Below are 7,527 nucleotides of genomic sequence, written 5' to 3'. Positions count from 1 at the left end.
GGCGGGCCTGCCCCCTAAACCGGCGAGGGGGGAGTGGGGGAGGTGAGCGGGGCAAGTTGTGGAGGGAGGGGCAGTGACGGCGGTGGAGGTGAGGGTGTGGGTGTGGGTGTAACGCATTCGCGGCCGGCGTTTCGGTTTTAGACCCTGAGCGAAAGAGCGAGGGGGGTTTGGTTACTGGTGCCTCGTACTCTGAGCGCCTGGTACGCAGGAGGGAACTTTGGCTCCCTTGTCTGCGGCTCCTGGCTTCGAGGGCCTCCCCCGCCTCTGCGGGCAGCCCCTCACGCACATCAAAGGCAGGACTCGGCCGTGTGATCCTGCAAATGCATCAGCCGGTATGTAATTTCGTTACAGTGTAGCGTTACCGATGTAATTGGGAACAGTTAGGTACCTAAAAACTATGTATCAGGTGGAAGTACTTACTGTATTGGGCTCAGAGGTCCTAAGTTAGGAGGGTGGATGTAGTACGCTGGTGTTCTTACTTTCACTAAAGCTTTTGAACGGTTTTGTGGTAAATTCAGTACTTGGTATTATTTTCTCCAGTTCAGGCATAGAGAAGCTAGAGCACAGGCGAGTGATGCTGTTCACTAAAATTTTCTTGCTGACGAGACGTAAACTTCTTCGCTCATTGCTCTAGGTGTTCTTTTGGAGGAGCAAGAAGAGTGAGCAGAGGGCTTGAGAGGAGGTTTGCACAGGTTCATGGGAGCCCTTGTTTGATGAAAATGCCCCGGGTGGGCTAGTGATGGTGGAAATGTGTTTGTAGGTCTTGAGGGAAAGCAGAAGTGGGACTACTAGCAGGAGTATTTGAGAAGGTTTGGTTTCTGAGTCCTAATACAAACTCTTTATTTTAAAGTGTAGCTCTGATATGATTAGAAACCTTCTAGACTTAAGACTTTCACAGTGCTGTGGTAGTAATAGTCAAAAAGGAGAATACATGTATTCAATTTCTTACTAATACCTGCTGTCTCAGAGCATTAACAATGAAGATCTCTTGTCAATTTAACATTCTTTCCCACCTGCCACTGAACAGGAAGTTCCCAAGGGGCAGCTGAGTCAGTTTAGAAGAGCTCAGTTTTCAACAAAGAGGACTGGAGAGAAGGAAGGTGGAAGTTTGATGTCACTGAGATGGCCAACATTAAAAAAACCCAAAGAAATAAACTTTAAAATCTGTTTTACATGCTTTAAATATTTACAGTTTTTATCAGTAAGGTTTGTAGTTATGTGAGATACTCTTTCTCTAAAGCCTTTTTTTTTTCTCTGCAACTCGTTGATGATTCTGTAAGACTTCTGTAGTTAATTACAAATACTTTGATTAAATTTAGAATACTGAAAAGCATGGCTTCAGAGTTTTGTATTAGTCTCTGTCACTGATCAACTTAGACAATTTTCATTAAGCTTTCTTTAACACCGTGAAGTGTATCACCTTCCATCCAAGATACTGTTACTGTAAATGAGTTTTCTTGATAAACACTTTCTTTAAGTATGATCGATCTTGTTTTTGATTTATGTAGGTATTTTCTTGTAATTTTTGTAATGGCTGCATTTCATTTTCGCAAATACTTTTCAGTTAGAAGTAACAAATTTGTTGCTTCAACTTTGGAAGGCTTGGGTTTTTCTTTTTCTCTCTATTTTGAGTAGCCACGTTCTTCTCTTTTAAATAACATGTAGGAAAAAAATAGAAGTTGATGGGTGTTTAAATCCTACTTTTATTGTATGATCCTAAATTTAAGTTGCCTGAAAGAGTTTGGTGAACTTGCTAGTTTGAAGGTGGTATGCCTGGAGATTCTGAAGCCTGGTCTAATGACTGCCTGCTTTGATGCAAGAGCTCAGTTAAAAACCTGCTTGTTTAGGCAAATATTTAGTCCAAAAGTCACCCAGCAGGTATGCAACTGAACACAATGAGGTTGGGTCATTTGCAGTAAAGACTCTGTATTTGCTTAGTAAAGGAAGGATAAGCTTTTTCTTTGGTAATCTCAGAAATCTTAATGTGATATTTTAGGTGCTGAGTGTTTGCCAAGAGTCAGGCCTCTATTTTGTAAGTCAAATGTGTTGTCAAGCACTAGAACGGGCTGCCCAGGGAAGTGGTTGAGGCCCCATCCCTGGAGGTGTTGAAAAGACAGGTGCTTAGGGACATGGTTTGGTGGTGGAATGGCAGTGTTAGGTTATGGTTGGACCTGATGATCTTAAAGGTCTTTTTCAATGATTCTGTGATTCTCTATAAAAATGTCTGCTGCTTGCTCACCAAATTGTCTGGAGATGTTAAATGTAGCTGTATACTCACTATCTAATAATTGAGGTAGATGTAAAGTGCTGAAACAAAAGTAATGCTAAAGCCAAGATTCCTCTAGGGCCCTATATTAAGTGAAAATGTCAACTGAAATTTCTTCTGCATTGGTGCAATTGTTGCCTGAAGTTTGTCTACCTGAAGATAGATTTGCATAGCTGTGTCAAGAACACTTAGGCCGTGCAGCACTGACCATCTAGATGAACAGTCAAAAAGTTTCAGTCAGTTAAATGGGGGTGGTAGAAGTGTGTAGTTACTATTCTGGACATCAGTAGAGGACTGTGAACCTCACAGGTGCGTGCTGTGGCTGGAGGTACAAGGTGGAGAGAACTGTCACCTGGGCGTACTAGTAGCCAGAAAATGACACACATTCGGGGTATATAGGTATGTGTAATCATTAAGAAGCCATACACCTCAAGCAACGCGCTGGGTCTTTTAAACTGCTTTTAAGTCAGTGTTTCACTTCAGAGTGCTGTATCGGGTGTAGGTGGCAAGGTGTTGGCAGGAAGGGTGGTGGTGCAGGTGTGGCCTCTGTGAGAAGAGGCCAGGGGCTGCACCTGTGCTGAACACAGCCAGTTCTAGCCAGCCCTAAAACAGACCCACTGCTGGCCAAGGCTGAGGCAGCCAGCCAAGCTGATGGTGCCTTGGGGAAAATGTTTTTAAGAAAGGGCAAAATGCTGTGCAGCTGCTCTGAGAGAGGAGTAAGAGAGAGTGAGAGAGAAGGGGGTGGGGGGAGGAAGTTAGAAACAGCTCGGTGAACACCAAGGTCAAAGAATGGCGGGGGGGAGGTGAGAGGCCTGTCTGTTGCAGAGGAGATATCTAGCCTGTAGAGGGGACCACGCTGGAGCAGATATCCACCCTGCAGCCTGTGGAGGACCCCATGATGCAGCAAGTGGGCATGGCCTCAGTCCTGTGCATTCACTGTGGAGCAAGTTGTTCAGCTCTTTGATTGTAAACCAAAGCACGTTGGAACACAGGAATAGCACTGAGTCATCTGGGGTAACACGGGGTGGAAGAACAGTGGTGTTAGGGACAGGTGAGATACTGAGACACTCCTGTTTTCTTCTCTAACCTGCATGTCAGCGTTAAATATGTATGGTCCTCTTTCAGTGCTTTTCTACTATGATGTTCCTTCTGTGTGAAATGGATTTGTTGTATTTGCTTGCCAAGCCTTTCCTCATTTGCATCTGTTGCAATCACTTCTTCCATGATGCCCACATGCATGGAGACAGGAAGTTATTTAAGTTAAATATCTAGGTTATTTCCTGGTGCATTATGTATTCTTTACCTATAATGTGGGGAGTTGGAGCCACCAGTACTTTTTTTTCTTTTGCATTGAGTATCAAGCAGTTACCAAGTAATAAATAGAAAGGGAAGAGTGTGGAGCCAGCACATCTGCTTATATTCTCCACACACCTGGAATGTTTTAACTGGCAGTGGCTGTAACTCTAATCAGGCTCACAAATGCACCTTGCTCTGTTTCTTTTTAACTCGTATGTTTCCACTTTAAAATTGTCTGGTTTGTAGAAGGTTAGCAGTTATTGCCGTGAAATTCATATTGTCATCCCCCTAAAATAGCTTTCAGTTGAATAGGAATGGTTGAGCTACTGTTTTTCTGCTGGTAGTTGTACCAGGTCTTCTGACATTCTTCAGTGGGAAGGGTGGACAGTGGATCACAGAAGGTTGCTATAGAAATACTGCTTGCCTCCTGATCTGGCTAACCCCACATTTGCATGAGAACCGATGCCGACAAAGTATAGTTTGGGGGCTGGAGTGGAGAGGAAGGTGAGACTGTGACAGCTGAGATCCAGGCTGGTCTTTGTGGCTGACCAGTTAAAACACATGGTAGTCCTAAAAGTTTTTTTCAGACACTGCTAAGTGTTTCAAACAAGGAAGTTTTTCCCCAAAACTCTTGTGCAGTCCTAATAATGAATAAGACCTCTGTGGCATAGAGGAGGCTTACTGGGGAAGCTTTGAAATGTCTACCTGCTTGGAATGTATGTATTGCACAAAGAGCTCAAACAGGCTTGAGTTACAGGAGATAAACGCTTGTCGTGAGGCTGCAGCTATCCTTTTGCTCCCCACCTCTAATACAGTCTGTTTTAGCTCTGTCCCCTGTGTATACTCAGGCCTTATCCTTTCTATATGTTTTGTCATTATATTGACTAGAAGCATGAGAAAATCCCACCCCTTACCTGACGTAGGTGTGGTCATAACTTCCTCTAATGTAGGTACAACTCTACTGGAGGATGTGTGTTTTTCAGCTTAATACACAGCAGCTAGGGAGAGGAGGCTTATGTAGGTTGGCAGCAAAACTCTTCCAGGCAGCTGTGTGCCAGACCGGGGCTCGGCCAGCACGGCTAATGTTGAGGTGCTGCTGCCCCGGTAGTCTGGGAGAGCCCCAGACTGGCAAGATGGCAGAGACACGTATCTGTTGTTTCCATCCTGCTGATTCTGCGAGGTTGCTAGAGCAGTGTTAATGGGGCAAAGTGGTAGAAAAAGAACCATCGAGGGACAGCCTTGTAACAGCAAGTTACCTTTTGTGAAAAGACTGGTCAGTAAGCCAGGCTAGTTGAAAGACCCTTGCATAAAGTACACGCTTCTGTCTGTGGTGGCACTGTCATTGGCAAGGATGTCTGGGTGATAATGGACAGCAGTGCACTGGGAGCGCCTGGACTTCTCCACAGCTATGGATGGACAAGAGGGTGGGCAGCTTGGTCTACGTAAGAAGAATGGCATCTCTAATGTTAAAAAAACTCTAAATGGAGCAGATACTAAAACGGCTCCAATCGAAGTTGTGGTTTACTTTTAGGAGCAAAGACTTGAGCCTTTCTTTCTAATTGACTGGTTTGTTATAGCAATTATTTGTATGCAGTATTGCTCTGTCAAGTGCCCCCTGTGTTGGAGGAGAGAGGCTGTCTGCCATCCTGGGCTGGGACGTCAGCCGAGGGAGGAGCGTATGCGACAGCACTAGAGAGCCTCTTAGGGCTGAGGAAAAGCAGTTATGTGTTGGTGCTCTTTTTTTTTTTTTTCTTTTCTTCTCTCTGTCAACCTGCAAGTTTTGAGCTGACTCTTTCCTGCAGCATGTGAAAGGTAACAGAGGTGTCTTTATGGTGTGGGGTTTCCTGGATGAAAAGCGTTTGCTGCTTGCGTAGCACTCTCCATACTTCTTGGAGTGACTGCTCTACAGGAAGGAGGGATGTGGCAGTAGCATCGAGTGGTTTAATGCTCTTGCTTCATTTGGCTTGAAATCCTGAGAAGTGGAAAGGGTGTTTGTCTGAGGATTGGGTTTCTTTTCTTTTGTTTGTTTGGTTGTTTTTTTTAAACAGCCTATGACTTCATTTCTCATGCAGTTGGTGGGTTTTTTTAATAGGAAGAGGTAATAGGATTATAAAACTGTTGTGTAAGAGAGCTGTTAAAAACTGTTAGCTTAATGCCCTACTAAAAACTAATCTGCTGAAAAGAAGGAAATGCCTGTGAAAGGAGCAGGTTTAGACTCTTGTAAAACTTGAGGATTTGAACTGTCTTGCATAGAAAAGCTGATGCTGTACAGTGATCTTTCTACCTTGTCAGCTGTAAAGAATTTAATTCTTTCTTGGAGGGTTTAATGCAGAAGATTGCTATACTGCTTCATGATAGTCCCAGAGCTAATCTATTGCTGCTTTTGACTTTGGCCTAGATAAAATACTAAGTAATAGTCTGCACAGTACAGACCTTATAAATGCAGTCCCAAGGAACTCTTTCATGCTTCATTCCCTGCCTGAATTTACGAGGGCTTTTAAAGTTAGATTGAAATGAACCTTTTTCATGCTGAACCTGTTCTGCCGTCTGTGAATTTGTGTGTGAGCTTGAGGAAGTTGTAAGGGCTTCTGGAAAATTCTGCATGATGGGAAACCTGTCCTTACTAGGCAGTGTGAAGTAGGTAGAGTGAGAAGGTTAGTGTAAATTAAAAATTAATTTTCCATGTATCAAATGAAAGTATCTCTCTGGAGCTCTTCTGCAGATGTTCCATATAGGATGAATTATTTTAAATATAAACACACAGAAAATAAAATTTAGGCAGCCAGTATGTTCTCACTGATTATTTATACTGTTAAATGTAACTTTTTTGGATAAGTAATTGTGTGACTAGGCTTTAGCATAGTTACCATAATGACAATTTTTATCAAAAAACGTATTGGAGAAAAATAAGTGTTTTGAAAAAAATGAGTTTTTATCAACTCCAATTACATAACAAATTTTGTTTATAAGTTTACTTTCCTTCACTAATGTATTGATCAGGGCTACCAGCAATCCATTTTCCTGTTGATACCGTCTTCGTCTGCCTAGGAATTTTCCCTAGGTGAAAAAGAACAGCCTTTAGTCTAGAATTTCTGTTTCATTTCTTTTTCATGGATTTTGAAATGGGTACTGTGGTATTTTTAACCTTGTGGTCTGAACTGTTGTGCCCTTGTAGTCAGCTGTAACTTTCTAGACTAGCTTTGGTTATGCTTCGCTGAGAATTTATTTCACAAGAAGGGCTGCACTTTATGATCCTATGAAAGTTTCTTGGCAGTTTTGATGAAGATGAGATCTAGCTAGAGACAGGTTTGAGAGCTATGAGAAGAGTTTAGTTGCACCACAGACATTTTCCCACCCATATCTGAGGGATAGTCATCCTGAGTTACAATCTATAGAAGAAAGAAGAACCGCATTTCCAACATCCTGGGGATTATTGTTTATAGCAAGATTTGTTTACTATTGAATTTTTGATTGAATTATTGTGTGCACATGTTTTAATGTCTGACTTGGTGGTCTTTTCACGCACACACACGCACACCCCCCACAATATATCAGCTTCTCTGAGTACATAGGTAACAAAAGGAAAACGAGAGAAAATGTTGCTCAATGGGATGGGGGACTTGGTTACACAGGACATGAAAAAGGCTGAGCTACTGAATGCCGCCTTTGCCTCAGTATTTACTAGCAAGACTGGAGTTCAGGATCCCAGGTCCCAGAGACTGGGAGGAAAGGCTGGAACAAGGAAGATGTACCCTTGGTGGAAGAGGATTGCTTAAGAGGTCAGGGAATACTTAAGCAAACTGGACGCACGTAGGTCCATGGGCCATGGTAGGATGTACTCATAAGTGCTGAGGGAGCTGGCTGATGTCATTGTGAGGCCACTCTCAGTAATCTTTGATCACTCATGGCAACTGGGAGAAGTGGAGGAAAGACGACTGAAGATTGGAGGAAAGCAAGTGTCACTA

This window comes from Egretta garzetta, unplaced genomic scaffold (assembly GCF_000687185.1).
Source record: "Egretta garzetta isolate BGI_Z169 unplaced genomic scaffold, ASM68718v1 scaffold85, whole genome shotgun sequence".
Lineage (NCBI taxonomy): Eukaryota > Metazoa > Chordata > Aves > Pelecaniformes > Ardeidae > Egretta > Egretta garzetta.
This window is presented reverse-complemented; position numbering follows the sequence as displayed.